The sequence below is a fragment of the Drosophila kikkawai genome, chromosome 3R (assembly GCF_030179895.1).
Source record: "Drosophila kikkawai strain 14028-0561.14 chromosome 3R, DkikHiC1v2, whole genome shotgun sequence".
Classification (NCBI taxonomy): Eukaryota; Metazoa; Arthropoda; class Insecta; order Diptera; family Drosophilidae; genus Drosophila; species Drosophila kikkawai.
Window position 1 is genome coordinate 36216382 of NC_091731.1, and position 21182 is coordinate 36237563.

At 45.0% G+C, this 21182-nt stretch overlaps 1 protein-coding gene across 2 annotated transcripts in view; it reads right to left on the bottom strand.

Moving 5' to 3' along the window:
- Positions 1–21182, bottom strand: part of beat-VI (beaten path VI) — a 67198-nt gene that overhangs the window by 25116 nt on the left and 20900 nt on the right. The window contains exon 2 of one of the 2 annotated variants that reach the window (XM_017182462.3): positions 8035–8080. The exons of the other annotated variant lie outside the window; for it this stretch is intronic. The gene's annotated coding sequence lies outside the window, so the exon portion shown is untranslated. The remainder of the gene's footprint in view (positions 1–8034; positions 8081–21182) is intronic. 2 annotated transcript variants of the gene reach the window in all.

Below are 21182 nucleotides of genomic sequence, written 5' to 3' on the forward strand. Positions count from 1 at the left end.
AGATGAATTTTAAATTACATTTTTTTTTTAATAAATTATAATTGTTAAGATGTATATAATCTGTAGATATAAATTCATAATTTTCAAACTATTATTAATTGCTGATTTTTCAGACAAGTTACGGCTTTTCATTTAAATTTTTCTGTAATTTAAAATAGATAAATAAACATATAGAGAGAATAGGAGATTTTCAATTGTAATTTAGCCTCAAAAACATAAATATTTCGTTACACTTTCATCTTATGATTATTCAGCAAATTTAACTTATATATATTCAGTCGTATTTTGTATGCATTTTGTCTCAATTAAGTTGTATTTAAAATATTTCAAATATATGTCTGCTTCTCACAATATTTACATCCAATATCTGCTTCTATCAGTTTCTGTTTTTTAAAAGACGAAAAAACAAATCGATTCTTTATTGAGTTTCTTCAAAGTCTTTAAACCTCTCTTTGCCACAGCAATAAATTAAATATTTCTGAACTGGTATCTGTGCAAATAATTTCTTCCTTTTTTCGCAATTCCCCCAGCACTGACAAGACCCCAGAATTTGTTTCATTTCACATCTGACTGGGCTCTTATTTGTCTAACATTTTTTGCTGTTTGGTCTTGGCTTGTTTTTTCCGCTTTCCGTGTGTGTGTGTTTGCTTTTAGCCTCACAGTCGAGTGCAGTAAAGCCGCAATTTTTTTAGAATCGCTAAAGCACACGGGGCGTATACGTGTGCGTAGCGTACTGAAGCGTTGCTCGAGTGTCGCACCTTTTACGCATATGTAGGCTGCCGTGGAGTTTTCCAAGGAAAATCTCTCTCTCTTATCGTCGCACTTCAATCAGCTCAGAGGAAATCGGAGGCTGAGGGTGCTAACTTGACTGCCAGCTGGCCTGGAATTAACATGTCACATTTGACGCCACACAGAGAGATGTCTTTATCGCCGCTATACACTTTGTTGTGCCTTCCAAATGAGCATTACTTGATTACCCGCAATTATTGTTACTGTAACCCAGACACACACGCCCGCACTGACTCGCGGAAAAGGGCCACATAATTGCCGCATATGGAAATGGAAAATTGCGCCGCCAGCATACTTGACATTAGTGCGGTAACAGCAACGACGAGGACGACGACGACGGCGACAGCGAAAATTTTAGGTCAAAATGCTAGAAAAACAAAAATACATACAAGAAAAAAGTACAGAAAAAGTACAGAAAATACTTTAAATGCGCGAAAGTCTCCTCGATGTGTGTGTGTGGTAGTGCTCTTGTATATAAATGCTGCCGCAGCTCGGAGCAGTTATGCGCTGCATTTAATTACAGTTGCGAACAGGGGGCGTGGGGCGGCCAAAAAGGGTTTCTTTTTTTTTTTTCGAGAGGCAGTCGCAAAAGTTTTCGCTCGGCCTCCGCAACTTGCAAGTTGCGCTTTGTGGCAGCTAAAAAAAAAATAAAGAAATAAAGAAAAACCGAAACGCATTTCATTAACACAGCTCAACTTTACGGTAACAATGGCAGCAGTAAAAGCAGTAAAAGCAGCAACAACAAGACACACACAAGCAGTGGCAAACAGGCGGAGAATTTCATTTTTTGCCAGCATGTCGCCAAACATTTAGCAGGACCTTATGCACTGTAAAGAATAATGTATGTAGAAGCTAAAAGTTGCGTATTTTGAGAGCTTACTTACTTCAGATAAATTCGTTTTCGAAATAAACTACCTAAAGGGTGAACAGAATTTAAAGGTTCAATCCCTAAGAAATGGAAGGGTTGATCCTGGACTCTATATAAACCCTGACTTGGGAATTATAAGAGTAAATATTATCCTTTTCCTTTTCCTAGATTTGAATCTTAGGTATTCATGTTATCCAAGTGTAGAATCCATGTATAGTGAATGGTAGCAGAAAAATGTGGGTGGAGGCACTTCAGCCGTGAGCCAAAAACTTGCCACTCACACACACATACCCCACACTCATACACACATCTCTCACAGTCGCAGACACATGCACTCTCTCCTCACATGTACTCCAAAACGCTGACGACCTCAATTTCCAGCGCATAAACACTTTTTATGCGAAATAAAATCGCTTTACTTTGTGCAGCGCATTGACCGAAATTTATACACTACACACATGCATACATGTGCACATTGAAATGCACAGAATGTATTTTAAATAAATCAAAATACGCAGAAATTCCATTTAAATAAATACGCTGCACAAAGCAAAGACAAAACAATTTATTTCTTAATTGGCCAGTGGCGCCGGCAAACTAGCCACAAAATTCAAAATAAAACCCCACGGCAGATCAGCTGCGTGGAATGAGAGCCACAAATGGCAGTCAAAACAAGTTGGTCAGTTAATATTTAACAGAAAAACATGAAAGTATTGAAATATAACTGAAATCAAATAGAAAATACTCTGTATGAAAAATAAAAGTAAAAGGTTTGCAAAGTAAACACGAATGGTTTTAAAAATAACATAAAATAATTAAGATGCCAATCAAGTTGATTTTAAATGGAATTTGATTAAAGATAGAAAACTAAATATAAATCTAATATAGAAATTTAATATCAAATTTCCAGAATTTATGTATTTCTTCCGATAATATCTCAAGCTTGCAGAAACAAAATTATCTTTAATTTAAACAAATTATCCCCGTTTTAATATTGATTTCCAGGAGCCGATGATCGAAAAGTACCATTTTATTACTTGCTGAGTGAGGGTAAAAATGGTCGTGTCGACATCGATATGGTTGGCGACAGCCGGCTTGTCCGGACATTGCCCATTCCCTTTCGTCCTGCCATCCCCAGGACATTCGCATACGCAAAACGGCCGGAGAGGAGAGGTCAATACGTTGCCTTAATTGCTTACAAGTTGTTTGCCTCGCTGTTGTTGTGCGTCCGTCCGTCCATCCGGGTACGAGAGTATGTTTATCGTTTAAAGTCAAGTGAATTGACCTCCTCTTTCTCTCTCTCTCTCTGCCTGGCCCCAGTCTGTCGGCATTGATTTTTATGGAGCCTGGAATATGGCCGAGATAGAAGCCCAAGCCGACCACTTTATGACTTTTTTAATTACTTATTTTGCTTAAAATTGTCTAGTGTAGGAAAATAAACAAATGCCTCTGTGTGTGTGTGTGTGTGTATTTCATACACTTGCAGAAAATATGGCTCCGTTTATAGGCAAATAAAATAATGCAAATGGCGATACGAGAGAGCTCCATGCTGGCCGCCCCAAAGGTCCTTTGTTTGTCTTTTATTAGGACAGTAAAATCTTCCTTGTTGCTGCTCCTACTGCTTCTCCTGCCGCTACTGCTATATCTCTATGGCTATCGTCCTCGTCATCGTCCCGGCTGCTGGCCACTTGACCAGGCCCAGCACAATGAGGACAATAACGATGTCGCTATCCCGACCTTTTGTCCGCTGTTGTTGGCCTGGGCAAATTTTTATATAGTTTACCATATTGTTGGGCTACTTTTTGTTGCCTCGCCTGCAAATATTTTGAGAGGAACGAGGCCAAAAGGCAAAGTCCTGGCCACAGCATAATTTCGAGTGCAAGGAGCCGTCGCACAAAAACCATGACAAGCAGCAAGCAAGTCCTGCCATCTGCCGCCGCCGCTGCTGCTGTGACTCAATTCGAGTGGCCCGATGTCTAAATGAGACACATGTATATATGCAATTCGGGGCGTGGCCACACTTTGATTGTCTTCATTTAGTTAGGTTTTATGCTGATTTACTTAGGCCACAGACAGCAGACGTTTACGACCTTTTAACGCCGCCACGATAAAATCTGAACGGCACTGGCCCCCGCACTCATCCATAAACCCCCCGACCCTGGCCATAAACCGGGCTCAGACAATGGCTGTCCAAGGTCTTGGCAGCGATTTCCCATTGATTCCCATTCCGCTGAATCCAAGTCCCATAAAAAAAACTGCACATTCCCGATGGCTCACATTTTCGGTGATTTAAATTAATTTCAAATATCATTTCTCACTTTGCGGCAACGACCCTGACCTGCGCCTGATGAATATTTAAAGCGCTGCACGTCCCACTGGCACATAGAAAATATGTAGACCCTTTCAACTGGTTGCCCTGGCAGCGCATTAAATACAATTTGCAGTGGCCTGAAGAAGGCAGGAGAGCAGGAGTGGGAGGGAAATACCTATCACAGGTCTCTGTGCCAGACAATGTGGAATTTATTTTAACAATTCCGTTAAGTGCCTGATAAGTAGCCAGCCTGTGAGCTTGTGTCTCAACTCTAAAGTCCCTGAGACTCAGACGAAATTACACAAAGAAATAAGTATATAAATAATATTTTAAAGACATTTTAGACTTTATGATATTTAATAGGAACTCTTAAGTATTTTCTTTCCGGGTTCACCCACACTTTCCTGCTTGGCTTTTATCTCAACAATCAAGTGGCTGTGATCCCTTGCCGCAAGTTTGATGGCTTTATTTGTGTGCTTCCAATCCACTGACCCACCTAACGCGCCTTTAAAGTAATTAAATTTCCGTGGTATTACGCATACGCCACATGTTACAGCCGGGTAACATTGCGGCCTGGCTTGGCTGTTCCTGTTCCTGGCTGCTGTTTGTGTGTGTGCCTTTGATTGTGCGGCTTGTATTCAGGCCATGTCGGCGCCTGCTGGGTTGCAAGGGCAGCAGTCTCGGTCTCGGGTCTCGTCTCGGCTGGGTCTCCGTTTCCGTCTCCCCATTGCCAGCATCAGCTTCAGCGCCATTGCCATCATCTCATCTCATCTCATCTGGTCTGGTTCGGTCTCTGGTCTCTGGTCTCGTATCAACAATGTTGCTAAGCTGCCGGCATCAGCTACTCCCTGCTCGCTGTTGCCAACCGCAGCGGTTTCAGCGTGGAAATAGCAGAAATTTTGATTTTACGACCTTGTTGCCGTCATTAACGTTATTTTATGATGACGCTGATACGACCGCGAAATATTGTGTGCCGGAGCCAGGGCCAGGCCAGAGTCAGAGTCAGAAGCCGATGCTGAGCCTGAAGGACCTGCAGCAAATGGGAAAAGACTCAGAAATAAGGGAGTGTGTGTGTGTGTGTGTGTTTGGGACACGGACCAAGTTATTATGTCCTGACGTCTAAGTAAAAAACCAATAAATGTTAATGAAAATACAAGAGACAAAGTTTAGTTCGGCATGAGGCATTGAACATAAGCTGATAATATTATTGCGCTATTAATGGGCTCAGGTTTTATGGCAGTTTTAATCGCTTTTGTTACAGTTGCTAAAGTCGCAACAATAACTTGACAATAGACCACAATAAAAAGTATGTGGCTTGCGTGTGTGTCTGCCCCTTCCACCTTGTGTTTCTACTCCTCTCTCCTCGCTCGGTGCAACTTTTTGCCGTTGTTGCCGTGGTTCCGGGCGAAAACTAATTGCAAAACCAAACGCACAACCAAGTAGCTGCCGATGCCCCGGCAAGGTGTGCACGCTGAAAAGCAATTTAGCAAATTCCTTGGTGTTTGGCAAATGGAAAAGCCAACTACCATCGGTTCTCTCTGGCTTTTCTTTTGACTCCCTGCTCCTTCCTTCTGGCAGAGTCCTGCGCTTTGCAGAATCAATTTTAATGATACCAGAAGCCGGGCAGGAAGCTAAGCGAGTGGCGGCAAGAAAATGCCAAATGACACCTCCATAAAATGGCGATCCCCTAACACTCCCTCGGATGTCGTCGATTGCAACATATGGAGTCGGAAGCCTGGGGAGATGACTGTCTAGAGATGGCACAGGGTATAACCAATTTAATAAGATTTTTGTTGAGCAAAAATATAATTTTAAATACCTTATCTTACATGCAGTTCAAGAAGTCCCCTTAAGGATTGCAACCCTCTAACATCTAATTACTTCTTAGAAAAATGTCGTGCAGCTGCCAAAGCTCGTGGAGATTTCATATCATATGTCAAGCGACTAAGTGCAGAGTCCTTATTTTTTCTTTTCCCTTTTTTTTCATTTTTTTAAATATTTCCTTTGAGTGCGGCAAGTCCCTCAACTAAGTTGTTATACACTTGCGTGCACCTGTCTCTCCAGCTATTTCCAGGTGCAGGCAGATGGCATTTCTTTGGCTCCTTTGGCCCCGGCGAGCGCTGGCTTGTCGCAATTAACGTTCGCGGAAATTCCTGGCAGTGGGATCAGCGGCCTGGAAGGACTGGGACCGACGCATTGGGGCGTGAACAGCACGGAAGTCGTTCGGCCCACACGGCGGATACGTGCTTTAAGGTCTGACCTTCTTTGTGCTCACTTGTGTGTCGTGGGGTCTGTCAGGATGCGTGTGTGTCCTGGGTGGTGTGCGAGTGTCTGCTGCAAATTGTTGCATGACATTGTTGAAAGATACCAGCCAGGAGCCAGCTTCGCCCCCGTTTCACGGGGGTCCTTTCTTGGCGGTGACAACTTGCGGCCTACTTGCCATTGGCGTGCCATATGCCAGCGAAACAATTGCTGCCATTACAGTTTGTAATTCGGTAATCAGCCATACGAATCTGCATAATGGCAATCGGAGCCCAGCTCCCCCCAGATCCACGTCCTCGCCCAGTTAGGTAAACATGGCAAGAAAAGTTGCCAACTTTTAATTGAAGTGAAAACGACGATAACGACAGCATTGTTGGGACTGGAATTGGGGAATCCGAGTGGGAATGGGAATGGGAATGGGAATGGAAATGGGTACGACCATGGCTATGGGATGGCTCTGTGGCTCGGTGGCTTTGTTGCCAGTCCGCTGGGATGCGAATGTGGAGCTCCTGGCTACATATGCCGTATGCTGTGAGCTGTGCTGTGTGTGTGCTCTGTGCCGAGTTCTGTGTGCGGCATTGCAAAAACAGTTGCGGAATTGCTTTTTAAACCCACAGAGCGGCGCATAAAAAATCAGCACAGCCGCTCTCCAGGGGTGGGCCCCCAAAAAGGGGGTGATCCGGAAAGGGAGTTAAGCCTTTAAAACGTGAAACTTTTGAGCCGCTTCAAGTTTTAGCCAAGCGTATTTGCCTTTGTGGCCGCACAGTTCCCAGCTGACATGCACAGTGCCCCCAGATGTATGTACATATATATAGTATGGCCAGAGCCATAGCCATAGTATTGGTATAGGGCTGCATAATGTTAAAGTTTGCATTGCATGCCTGTGAGGGGTGGTTGGGTCAACCTGTTGCCAGGTCAGGACCTTTGGGCATGGGGAAGCTGTTGTAAACATTAGACAGGCGATATCAATGCGGGCGAACTAACGGGATTACGGGCTAGCGGCCTTGAAAGCGGCTAGTAGGGAGGAGAGGTGTCGCGGGAGTGGGCGTGGTCGTGGCAACAGCATTGTTTGCATTGTCGCACGCAAATATGTTTGGCAGCTCCAGCTGGGGCCAAGGCACGCGCCAGAGTGCGACATTCGTGACGTCGCATTCAAGACCCGTGGCAAGTTGCCACCCGCCCAGTCCTCATCCTCGGTTGAGCCACATCCTGCGCTCCTGCGCTAGCCTGGCCGGCTTTGATTTATTGATTTTGGCCACGGCACACAGCATACCAAATGAGACAATATTTACTAGCCCCAATGCTGGCCCACATGTGGCATGCACTAGGGAAAATATTTGTTAAATATGTTTTTTTTTTTATAAAAAAAATGATAAAATGTAGGTTTATTTTTAAGGAAACTAAAGAAAACGATATTAATAAGACTTCGTTAAATGTAGTCAAAGATTAGTGAACAATTTAAATTATATCTTTACCTTTAACCATTTTCTCTATGTTTTTTAACAAACATTTTACGAAAAATATGCTAGTACATATTTTTTCGAGTGTCTCCCACCAGCAGGAGTAGGTTAGCAGGCACGCTTGGTATCAGTGTCAGACTTCCATTAGCCAAACTCCACCGCCTGTGCTCCTCTTCCTCCCTAGTCCACCTGATTTCCCCGCTTCTGTGTATCCGCCAGCTGTTTAATAAGCCCGCCCGTATTTTAAATATGGAGCAGATGCACACTTTGCTGGATCCGAACCTCCGTTCCGGGGGCAAAATGACGCAAGTTCAATTAAATCAAAGCCTCAGCATATTTCTTACCCGCTAGACAGTTCCGGCGCCAGACGCCGTCTGCTGGCGGCGATGTCTGAAAGTAGAAAATGGGAAGACGAATTAAATTACATTTAAAGCGCAGCCTGCAAAAACCCCAAAGAAAAATGGAAGGGAGAATAAATTGGCCAGCAAGCGGAGGAAAAAATGAAAATCATGGAATTGATGTGGAGAAGCCAAGAGGGAACTGCATGGATACACTGGGAAAACGGAGCTGTAACATCAATACAAACCCAAAAGAGCAACAAGTAAGGGCGGCCTGTCACCTTGTAATATTTTTTATTAAATTATTTGTCCGCTTCGGGTTATAAATCCAAGAGCTCTCGCCGTAATCCCGACTCTCAATTGCTGAAATGCTTATCTGCTTAAGTGGCAAACGAATATGCCATTCATTCGCTCGTATCGTGATTACAGAGCGAGAGCCCAGAAAAAGAAGTCGACAAAGTGTAAGAAATGGTGCCAGCAATGAAACGGAATAAAATCGGCAGCCAGGAAAAAAAAGACTGGAGAAAAAAGAATGGGATAAAAGGCGGAAAAAGCTCCTGCATGTAAGAAGAAAAAAGAAAAAAAAACTGAGCCCAGGCCATGTGGGAGGAGAATCAAAGGCGCAGAGATAAGTAAAGAGAACAAAATTAAATTGGACATTTATCAAGAGATGCTTATTGATGCCCGAAGTGCCAGCCAGGCAGCCAGCCAGCCAGGACAAACACAAACACACACAAGGACTCAGACTCCGAGTCAAGTGGGCCGGCCGACAAATACGCTCAATTATTGTTTTGAGTGAAAAAGTTTTATTGGCCAACATTTTCTGGGGGTCTGAGGTCGTAAGAGCTGGAGTCGTGTAATTTAAATGTAGCCCGTGGCGAATGCGGAAACAAACGCCCGAGAGACACGCGGGCATAAATTAAAGTCAGCCAGGCCTCCGACTCCGAGTGCCCTTAGGCCGGAGTCCTCCTCAGAGTCCGGTCAGTGGCACGCTCATCCCCCGACCAGGGATCAGCCACTAATTACGGCTATTAGTGGAACAACAACGGGAGCGCCAGAAACAATTACGGCCCATTTAATCACCTGCTGAAAATGTAATTATGTTGCATACTTCCGAGGCCAGCAGGCGCTGGGCCTCACACGCTCCCCGAAAAAACACAGATCGAGAGCGCCTCAAGACGACTCCAGACTCGAGACGACTGCCAACGCGATTTAGAATTTATTGCATGAAATTAACTTTTGCAAAATAATTCACATAACTTCGGGGCGTGCCGAAGGGCCGTCCGAAGTGGCTTAATAAAATAATTTATGGCGCGGCCGAGGAAGGGCCATTTCACTTGGCCTTGTCCCTGGGCCTGCTGCCCAGCCAAGCGGATGGAACAAAGCAAATTAATTACGAGTCAAAGCGAAAACCTTTGACTCAACTTTTGCAACGCACCTTTGCCCACAGACAGGACAGTGTGGGTGTGCGTTGTGGCCAATGACAATGCCAATGCCTTTATCAATATCCTTTTGAGCAGGACCGAAGAACAGCAAACAAAGTCTAATCAAATGCGACAGCACAGGGCGGCTGTGTGTGTCCGCTGATGCGTGGCTAATATGCCAAAAGGGGCAGCAACACGCCCCCTTCTCTCCATAAGCCCATCGGCTCCCTTTGACCGTAACGGCCTGGGCTTGAGGCTGATCCGGCTTTTTCACTCCTCCCTTATTCCTTGGGAAAACTTGAGCCCGGGCCACTTTTTGCTCAGTGATGCGTTGAGTGGACTGAATCAACAGCTGCCAAACGTTCGGAACGCAAATTTATAATGTCTTAGTGCCATTCCCACGCTTTTTATCAACACATTTCACATGTCATTAGCCAGGAGATAACATCGTCCCAGATGACTACATACATATATATCTTTGAACAGTCGAATTCTGACACCCTTCTTTGTCTGAAAATTGACAGCCGGTTTGTTTGTTTGCCTGCTTTCCTGAGGTTCTAATGAAAAGCTTTTAAATTAAGAACAACCGCCAGCCAAGCGGTGAGATGCATTTGAGATATTAACAAAGGACACAGGTGACAGCGAGACAGCAAGACAGGAAAGGAGTCGCGGGTCCTGGGCCACACTTCAGCTGACACTGCAACATGTGCCACACACGCCGCAGACAATTCCGCTAAAAGCTTCACACCCGCGGACAGTTGCGGGTGCCAACTCCGAGTCAAATTAAACGCTCCTCCAGCTCGTCCTGTTCCTGCTGCAGCTGCAGCAGCAGCACACTCGAAAATCGCTCCAGGCGACAGGAGTTTTATCTTTGCCATGCCAGCCGCAGCAATGCGGCTAAGCATCATAACTCACGCCGGGCATCCGTGCTCGTCACTCAAGGAGCGTGAAAAACCTGCCAAGACGCCGAGGAGTCATAGCCGGAGTCCGGAGCCCTGCATTATGCGCTGCTCCCTAAGGTACAAAAGCTAAACACTAGAAAAAAAGTATGTTCCTTGGGAGGAAAATTCAATAAAAATCAAGAATAGAATTCTCTACAATCATTGCTTTTTTAATCTTTGGAAGTATGTCTTTCATTTAATATATTTTTAAATCATTAAATTTATCTCAAGCTAAAATTTTCTTAAAAATTATATAGCTAAAGATTCCAATCTTTATCCCAAGTGTAAAAGCAGCAGCTGCCGCTGAATGCACTTAACATGTTGTACCACAAAATCGTCAGCCATATGCCGTGCATATTAATTTGATGGCCCTCATATTTATGCCAAAGCAAAGCCAAAGCGTTTGCTGCTGCCGCAGTTGTTGCGACATTTTTTGACAAGTTGCAGTCAGATTCAGAGTCACAGGCAGAGTCGCAGGAGCAGCCGCAGTCGCCCATTTGCAATGCAAGGAGCAGGAGCAGCTGCTGACACTGTTTTGCATATGGACGGAGGACCAACCCGAGCAGCTGCAAAAAAAAAAAAAATAAAAAGCTGCGAAGCTGGCAATAGACAAACAGGACCCCGAGAACTAAGGACAACTGTGTGACTCTGCAACTACAGCTCCTGTTAGTACTCCTCCTCTCGCTCCTGTTCTTGCTACTCCAAACTGGCCGCGTCGCGATTTTTTCTCTATTTTTCTTGTGGGTGCATTCCACTTTAATTATTTCAGCAATGTTGCTGCTGCCGCCGCTCGTAACGACATGAAATTTACATACGCAATTTCATTGTTGCCGCAGGATCTGGCGGTCCTGCGCTGCCCCGCTTCGCCCCGGGTCGTTGTCAATCCCACAGCATAACGCATTTTATATTCAAATTTTTTTTCGTAGCTGCAGTCTGGCCAGAGCCAGGACCAGGGCCACTGCAAATTCTATTCGTTCTGCCCCCGCGCAATATATACTTTTTTCGCCATGTTGTGGCTCCGGGATTGTTAGTGCTGTGCCCCCGAGCTGCTTATGTGTCCGTAATAATCAGTTGCAGGAGCAGGGAGACTGCAGACTGCAGACTGCACACTGCTGAATTTACTGTCGATTTCACAGGCATTTACCCAGCCTGTTCAACCCCAGTCCCAGTCCGATCCCCAGCCAAGTAATGGTTATAACAAGCTTTTATGCGCGGCATAACACCCGGAATGGTTAACTCAAGAACAGCCAGATTTCGCTTAGCATGTGAGATGAGGAATTGCTGCTAGAAGGAGCAGGAGCAGGAGCAGGGCAGGAACTAGTTCACTTGCGGCGCTGCCAACTGCACTGAGTTCCGGCAGTGGAGAGCTCTCAGCATCCTTGGCAAGTCCCGGGCCCTTGGTGTACTTTATTATGCATGTTATGCACAAGTTCGTTTCCATTTCCGCGCCATGTCATTGCACGCTTAAGCAGCAAATTGTCTGATGGCATTTGTCCTTTGGCTGCTGCGGAGTAGGGTCCTGTCCTGCCTTCGATGGGATGTTTGGCCAACTGTCAACAGCTTTTAGGCCTGCTGTCTCCCCCCATTCCTGGGGATGTTAAATGTAGCGCAATAATGAGCCGAAATATTTGCATTTCTTTGGTTCGGAACCAAATGCAATAAACTCCCGAAATAAAAGCAAATAAAAAGTAATCAGAATTTCAGATTCGAGCCGTAATAAAGCGAAGAAGAAGGCTCACAGACTCACAGCGGTGTCCTGCTAAAAGGAATTAAAAAGTGTGCTAAATAATTCATTTTTGAATTAAAATATAAATCACTTTCACACCATTTTGTCGGCGGACATCGGCGTAGACCCGGTTTTTACTGCATGCCATGGTATGGCATGGTCCCTTCCTTTTTTTCCAGGACACTTGTTTATTTTATTACTTTTTCGCCGAGCTGAGTCGAGGGACAGGACAGGGGAGATGACGGAACAGGACGCCATGCAAATGAGCGTGCGACCCGGGCATAACGAAAATCTTTTTAATATAAAAGTGAATTACTTTTAGCAGCGATTTCCGAGTGTGTCCAAAGGAGCGGACGACAACACCCGAGCCATTAAAATTGACGAACTGTAAAGGCAGTCCGGACTCCGGAGCAAGGACCACCACTGAGGGCGTCACGCCCATCTAGGACCACGCCTTGGGTTATTAGGCAGCTTATTATCGGGCGCATCAGCATGGCCAGGGCATCATTATCGAGTGCTTTGCGGCTTTTCTTGGTCCTTGCTCCTTGGTCCCTGGGTCCTTTCAGTCCGGCGACCTCCTGCGTCCGGCTGGCGAAAGTAATTTCAGTATCCTACGCATTTTTTAATAGGATTGTGTTTGGGGAATTACCTGAGAGAGGCGGAGATATCTCTGCCCTGACCGCTGGCAGCGGAAGCGAGTGGATGGTGGAACGGAAATGAAAACGGCAATGGGCACTTTTAATTTCTCAAAATGGCAACTTACTGACATCCGTTGCGCATTCGATTCATTGATTTAATGCAAAGGAACAGCAACAGCAACAGCAGCAAAGGAGTTTTCCCTCGATTTCCCTTCCCTGGCAGCTTAAGACTTATTGGGACTTGTTGCAAGAGTTCATATCGTGCGAAATAATTCAGGAAATGCCATTGGCAGAAGCAGGACTCTTGGCTACCTTGCCCCCATTTACCTGCAGCTGGTCACAACTTCTACTTCTCCTGTATTCTTTTCCTCCCACTACCCTTTGTGTCATTTATGTTTGTGAAATATGCATTCGATTTTTTACGCTGCATTTTCTCGCTTATCTACCAGTTGGCAGCCCCATCGCACAAGGGAGCGTCGAGAGCTCACAGAGTGCAAATATCACGTATACGCAATGTTGTGGCTTGTTGGTTTTCTTTTCACTGCAAATTAGCTGGCGGAAAGGGTGGCGCAGCTCCTTCTGCCACCAAGTGAGCGATAATTTACTCATTTCATGTGCTATTAGTTGTCAGTAATGGGGTTGCGGTGGGTTGGACCCGGATGAGGACCAGAAACAGGGCCAGGAGCAGGACCAGGATCAGGGGATGCTGTAAACAGTGTATGTGTCACTGCGAATGCTGTTGTCAGTTGCCTGTTACCAGTTACCAGTCACTGCAGACCAGTTGAAAACTTTCTCTAAACTCTGACCAGGACTCGCTCACACTGGCCTGCTTCGTCCTTCAGTTTTATGCTTTATGTTTATATTTGCCCGGCCCTCTTGTGCCATATTTATCATGGCTCACTTTTGTGCCGGCTGCGCCTTGTTTCATGCGGTTTCGTTGTGCATCGCTAAGTACACAGAAAAAAATTTTATTTTCTTTATAATTCAAAATAAATACTTGCTCAAGGAGAAGTATAAGAACTAAGAGGGTATTTAAAGGATTGTATTTGGTTTTATATAATTTATAAAATCATTAATAAATATTAAGAGGAACAAAAATAATTATTTTGCTTTATATTTCATAATGTCTTCTTATTTTCTTGCTGTGCAGGAAAGAGTATAGCCGCGTTTAAGTGAGTTTTCTTGCCCACGTCCACGTCCACGTCCTGGTTTTCGTCCTCGTCCTGGTCCTCATCCACCTCCTCGGCCGCTGCAAATTCATGCTTTCTAATAGCTGCTCGGCTCGCCAACAAACGAGAGCGAGACAATGGCTCCGGCACTTGCCGCTGCACTTGAGCACAGGAAGAGTCCTGTGGCCTGTGGATGCCTGTAGTTGTAGTTGCCGCTGCTGCGCTTTTGGTGCTTCCAGAGAGGAACCCCGGCTGTGACCTAAATTTTTACCAAATTGGATAAATTTTTCGCATTTTCGCTTTGCTATTTTTTGCTCCATTTTATTTTTTTTTTTGCGACGCCGATGAAGGCGACTCCTCGCTTGGCTTCGCCATCCATTGTTGTTGCAATTTCTCGCCACATTTGATTTATCTCGCCTTATATACCGAGTCGAGCCACATATATGTACATACAATCTTCCCCACCATATCACGTAGTATTCTTCTCCTTTTTTTTGTGCTCTGTGCTCCATGTTGTTTGTTGCTTCCGCTTTGTTGCTGTATCGCTTTTTGCTCGTCGTCCTTGCTGTCGGTTGAGTCACCGCAGCAGTGTCGGCTGCGGGAGCAGGAGACGGCTGCTCTTCTTTGGCCACTTGTATCTCCAGAATTGAATCTCGCCCGGCTCTGCCATCTTTGCAGCCACTAGCTCTGCTAGCTGTGTCGTCTTGCTGGCCGCAGCGCTTTTTATTTGAACTTTCTGGTGGCTTCTGCTGCCGCTGCTGGCTGTTGTCCTTTTTTCGGCCCGGGCTACGTGTTAGGCATAGTAGTAGTTGGCCTGCCGCCCTGTCGCCCGAAGCTTTTAATCATGATTTACGAGCCGGAGAGACAGACGCCCAGGTCCCGGACAAGAGGTAAATATAAATGGAATTTTAAAATGTGATCTGATTTAATTATGCACGGCGACTCGAAAGGCAGTCAGCGAGGGTGGAAGGATGCTGTGTATGTGTGCAGGGCAAAAACAGCGACAGAAACGACAGTCCTGATGGGCCACGGGTATCAGGATTTGGAATGGGCGGAGCCACAGAGGCATTTGTTAAACAAAGGACATGACAATGAATCCAGATAAATCACAGAAAGCCGGTGGTAGTAATACCCTAACACAAGCAATTTACATTGAGTTTTATTTATTTTAATCATGATGTATGAATGTGTAATTGTTTGATTGAAACTTGCACAAATATATATACATATGTGTTTACTTAAAAATTAAATAAAATTTATCAGGATATCGAATAGATTACATATATTCTATTTTGAGCTCCAGTTTCACCTTTAGCTTAAAGAATCTAAGAAAAGGGATGCCTTAACTTCGCTTAACAGCCAGAAAATTCCGTCACTCAACTATTAAAGCAATCTGTTCTTTAGAAACTGAATCTGCTCGCATGTACACAGAAAGTATGTACACAACATTCCTGAACCCGGTCCCGGTTCCAGGCTCTGCGTCGCCTGGCTCCTTTTTCCTTCTTGGACATTTTCTCGTCATTTTTTCCGTACTTTATTTTAGTTTCTCCTCTGGATTTCCCATCTCTTGGACCCTTGCTCCGTTGCACTTTGTTAAATTGCAGCCAATTGACCGTGGCAGACAGTGTTGGGCCAGGCCCAGAATTTATGCTCTCTGTTGTTTATTAGCCATTGCGGTCAGTGTGCCCAGCTAGCTGGCCTTATTGTGAAAATCAAATTCCAAGCAGCATGGAAATTCAGGCTATTGTAAAGGGAAATGCCATGCAAATAGCAGAGGAACAATTTCAAATGAGACATATTCAAAAAACCACAGAAAAAGCCCCGCAACCCACACACACAGCGGGTAGCAAATACAAATAGCAGGCGATAACGCAAACTCACAGATACGAGGGACTTCGACTACTCCTGCCCAGATACGAACCCATACAGGGGCGGCAGACTTATAGGCAAATATAGGGACATGTATTTACAGTGCTAACATCAAACGCTTTGGAAGGGGTCCCTCACGCCATGCCGTCAGCCATCAACAACGTTGTTTTTCTTGCCGTTTGCCATCGTTGACGTCCTCGTCGTCGTTGTAGTCGTTGTCATCGTCGACGTTGTAGTCGTCGTCATGGCACAGTCAATATGTTTTCATTCAATTTGGAAAGCATTTTCATAAAATTCCCCACAAGAAAAACATTGCGCACATATAAATATGTGGCTCGTGGAGAGAGCAAGCAACTTTGGCATGCCGTGCACAGCTTCGCCCCTGCCACTGGCATTGGCAATAGGAAATTATGCGAAATGTGCTCGATTTGCGTAAATAAACCGGAAATGATGTGCCGCCTGCCGCTGTCCGCTGACCATTTTGGAAAATGAACGGAAGACCAGAACAGAGAGCACAAAAAAGGGCACTCAACCCTCCCAGCTCCGGGTCGCAACCGCAACTGTTTATATTTATGCATTTATTTATTTGGCAAAAGGATCAGTCGCGTCTCCTTGTCTGCCCCCGCCACCGCCGCCACCGACATTTCTGGTGTGCCCCATTATGCTAATTGAACAGTAAAAAAATATATAAAGAAGGGAAAACCTCGAGCCACTTTATAGGCTCAGCGCGTGCTCTGCGCCCCAAAATGTTCTAGGAATCGTAAAAATTTCCCGCGCAAGGAAAGTATGTAAATACAGTGTTTGCAAGGGGGCTTGAGATGGGGGCGGGGCTGATGGCCAAATATTTTTAATAAAGTTCACGGTCTAAGCAGCTTTGCTGACCGAAGGAACGAAACAGCCGCAATATAATTAGAGCGTGCCACTGTCGGTCTTGTTGTTATTGCAAATTGAATTAGTAACCAAGGCAGAAAGTGGACAGGCAGCAGAAATCCTTTTTGTGTACCATTTTTGCCATCCGCCGGCATCCGCTACGTGCCGGGCAAATCAAAGGCAAAGGCAAAGGCAAAGGCAGCGCACGGCCAGGAGTCGACCGTAACCGCAAATGGAAATGCAAATTTCCCGCGGTTACCGCGACTGCGACTGCGACCGCAACCTTTGCCCCCGCACACGGCCAGGGCCCTGAGCTCGGGCTACCCAATGCAGCAATTTAATTTCTTAAGCAATTTTCATAATCTGCAGCAAATTGTTTCTGAATGCTGCCAGCCAGCCTGCCAGCCAGCCTGTTAGCCAGCTAGCTAGCCAGGCTCTCGTTAAATTTTATGCAGTTGGCGGCTGCATTCGCGCCACAATCTGCCATTGAGGGAGAAGGTGCACAGAGAGAAAGTTAAGATATGGTAAATATAATGACTAAGAACATGTGGACATCTTAATATCCTTTCCATTAAACACATCTACTTTCTATAGGCAACCTTCTATATGAAATTCCTTCTTAAAAACTTATTTAAAAACATACTTAAAATATTTTCCTGTATAAATAAATACCATTTTTCCTTAGTGTACCACCTCACACAATTTCGTAATGCAGTGGCCAAAGTTTTTGCTATTTTATATTAATTTCGCAGGCTCTGCAAGGCGCCCTGACCTCGTCGCGCCCTTGAGCTACGACTACTACCCGCTGATGTCGACTGTCGGCTGTCGGCTACCCGCCTGCTGCATAATTAAAATGGCAGTTCAATCCTAAGCACAGTCAGCACAGTGGCAAAAAGCAGCTGGCCCGGCTTCGCACCAGAACCGGCTCTAGACCGGAATTTACAAAAGGCTCAAATTATCCGCTTAACTGTTTGTGGGGATTAAAGCAAAACCTTTTAACCCTTTGCGCTGGTTGGCCATGCTTTCATGAATATGTAATGGGTTTTCTTTCAATAAACAGTAATAATACCCTTTCAATTTGCTGATTTATCACATTAATTATTTGTGTTTTTATGCGAGGGCAATTGAAGGTTCGAAATATGCTTCCATTAATTCTAATTTGCAAGGAAAGAAGGCTTTAATTTGGTTTAATTGAAATCTTAAAATAAGGGAAATGCAAAGACAGCCTCATGTATATTTTAAGAAATTTGTAAAGCTTTAAACTCCCTAAGAACTAAAGTATATTTCTCTATATAGTTTCCAGTGTGAACAATTCCCCGAAACGACAGTTGGCCACCCGGCCAACAATTGTCTTTTTGTGCACAGGAGAACCAACTTGGCAGCTTTTTGCTACTTGCGGGCACTTAACAAGTTCCCACGCTGTTGCCACCGCCCCCCCAAGAGTGGCATACGGAGTGCAGCTAATTGCTCTCTGCCCGATGACGCCCCCCAATTCACACCACCCCCCAAAAACCAATTAAGACGACGGGGATAACGCCAGGGGTGGGCGGCGAAATCCAATGGTGCGAGCGCGTGATAAATCAAATTTGGTTGCCTTAACAATATTTGCACATACGCGAGTGTGTGCCCAACGCAACACAAATCAAATCAAATTAAAACATAAAGTCGGGCAGGCTCATGTTGGGGAAGGACGTGAGGTGCGGCAGGATACGTTGCGGGGGCCCAGATTGGGTGTCCTCTTTTATTATTCCATCCGCATGCAGCTGCCATGTTGAGGCAAGCGACGCGTTTATGACGCTGACAGAATTATGAGGCCTACATGCGTTGATTCCAGATTTCCGATGCCGTGCTGCCGTGCCACGAGGGTCCTTTAAATATTTTTACGCAGATAAACTAAACTGTAAGCCCGCGACCCAACCGGCAAATGGATTTTCAGCCCGAGCCGAAAAAAAAGAAAGAATCACAAAATCGCAAAACGTGCTTCACATACCCCGGGCTACGGGCTACGGGCTACGACAGGGACAAGCGCAGATCAGTTCGGGCTCATCATAAATACATCAGGGGGAGTCGGGAGTCGGGAGTCGGGAGTCAGGAGGGTCCTGGCCTGTCTCTGGCACACTTGAGATTCGGGTGGATGGAGTCGCAGCTGAAACTGGAGCCTGATGCTGCTGCGTCACCACCTGTCTGTGGCAGCATGTCACGCGACCTGTCGAGCGCGCAAAAGCTGACATTTTTATTAAAATATTACAGGGGCCTTAACCGAGGGAAAGGCAAAGCGAAAACGAGCAGCGGCAACCCGGGAATTGTTCTCGCTAATTTCGGTTTTGTTTGATTCGTTTGGCAATCTTGTTGCCCGTTTGCGGTAGTCTGCCTTATTCTTCCTCCATCCTCATCATCATGATGATCTCTCAGTCTCGCTTTGGTGCACAAAAGACGCCGGATAAGTGCTCCTTTGTGCACATTTTGCACCTGCCTTTTGTTTGTCCCATCAATGGACAATCACCGCCCTCTGGGCTCCAGCCGTCACACCGCCCAGTCCGCCTCCGCCTTTCCCACGTCTCGGCCCATGTCAACTACCCTGGCCAGACAACAACTGGGTTGAACAATAAAATTTTAATAAGCCTCAGCAGGACTGCCAACGAGTTCCAACTGCGCTGACTTACACGCTGTCCTTTCTCACTGTCCCTCCTCGATTGGTCTCCTACAGTGTTTTCCCCCTTTGTATCGTATCCTTGTTCTCCCCCCCTTGTTACATCCTGTCAATCGGTCCAAGTTTACGGAACGCTGTTGTTCGACATTGCTGCTGCTGCTGCTGTCCCACATTGCGTATGAGCAATGCGTCAAATTCGAACCTTGTTGCACGTGTATGGGCTGGGGGTCACTCGTCTTTGACTTTTAATTAGCTGGGAACTTACCAACTCTCCCAAGCACTCTTGTGTACACACAGTTCTCCTCAGGCCATAACTCTGAAAGTGCTTTAAAGTAGGCTCAAAGGGAAAGGTTGGGTCTGTTACCTAAAAGTCCTATTCAGAGGTGGAGTTAAGGGGATTATACAAAGGATATACCAGCAATTAACTACGAAAATAAGAACTCAAACCTAGTGCATTTAATTCAAGTTCCCACACCTGGCAAAAAGTAGCCCGGATTTGAATCTATTATTATTTCACTACGAAATCCCCCCGAAAACCCATTTACTGGCTACGCTCCTAATCCGTTCATGGCCTACGCACACACCCATGTGACATATTTGGTTTGCCAGCTTGATGTATAAATAAAAAATCAAGCGTGACGAGCAAATTCATGCAAAGTAAATTTTCATGTTCCCGCCAGCCGGCAATAAAAAAGCTCCCAAGCAGAACTGAAGTGCCACTGGCTCTCTGGATCCCTATGCCTAAGCCTAGGCCCATATATACACACATGGTATATTGTGTGTGGCAGTAACACCTAGCCATGTGTGAGGGGGTTTTTTGTTGGGTGTTTTCTGCATAAGTACCAGACACCACACCACACACGCACACCCACAGTTGCGGGATAAATTGATGCTGGTAGGAAACCTTAAAATCAATTGAAAGTACTGCTCTCGGGTTAATGCTCTATATTGGAATATTTAGAAGATCGAGATGAAGTATTAAAATATTAAATGCTCAAAATATTCAGCACAAAAATCTAGGAAATAGTATTATAGTTTCTAGTTTGCCCCTTAAATTTATTTAGAATACAAATTTGTGTTGTTCCTTGTTATATAATTCCTTCTAATATAATTTTATGTATTTTAAATATTTTTATAAAATTCTATTACGTATTAGGTGATATTTCTCTTCAAAACCTGAGGTTAAAACCACAGAATGATCCTTTCAAAACCTGATTCTTTTTAAGTAAAATAATATTTTAGAGTTTTTAACAACTCGCAAATATTAATATTCACATAAAACAGGAAATTTTTAACGCTCTCTACTCAAAATTAAAATTTTAATATAATTTATGAAGAGCATATAGAAATTCGACCTTTTGGAATACATTGCCCTGCCATCTGATTGCCAATGCAAACAATTCCATATGCTGTCCATGTTCCTATTTGCTTTTCCGATTCCCCATATATATATTCTTTGAAATCTTTTTTTTTTTGTTGTATTTTGCACTCTCAACTCGGAGTGCCGAACCCTGCCCTGCCCCGATTTCCGAACACACGCGCCCAGCTGACGCAGCGCAAATCAATCAAATCAAAGTGGAGTTGTTTGATTCATTGTCGGCGGGGTTCTCCTGGCGGCGGATGGTTTCCGGTTTTGCGGTGGCGGCAACGATGGCGGCAAGAAAATCAGAAGAAAATGCAATACAATGAAGAACAAATACGGGCGCAGACAAAGAGCAAACACGCACACTCGCTCACATAATACAAAGTGGCATAAACTAACTAAATAACAGTAACAATAACTTAAGTGTATTTGTGTATTAGTGAGGGCATCTATGGCTATCTGGACTGCCCCGCGTCCTTTTCCTTTCCTTGCTAGCTTTTCCCA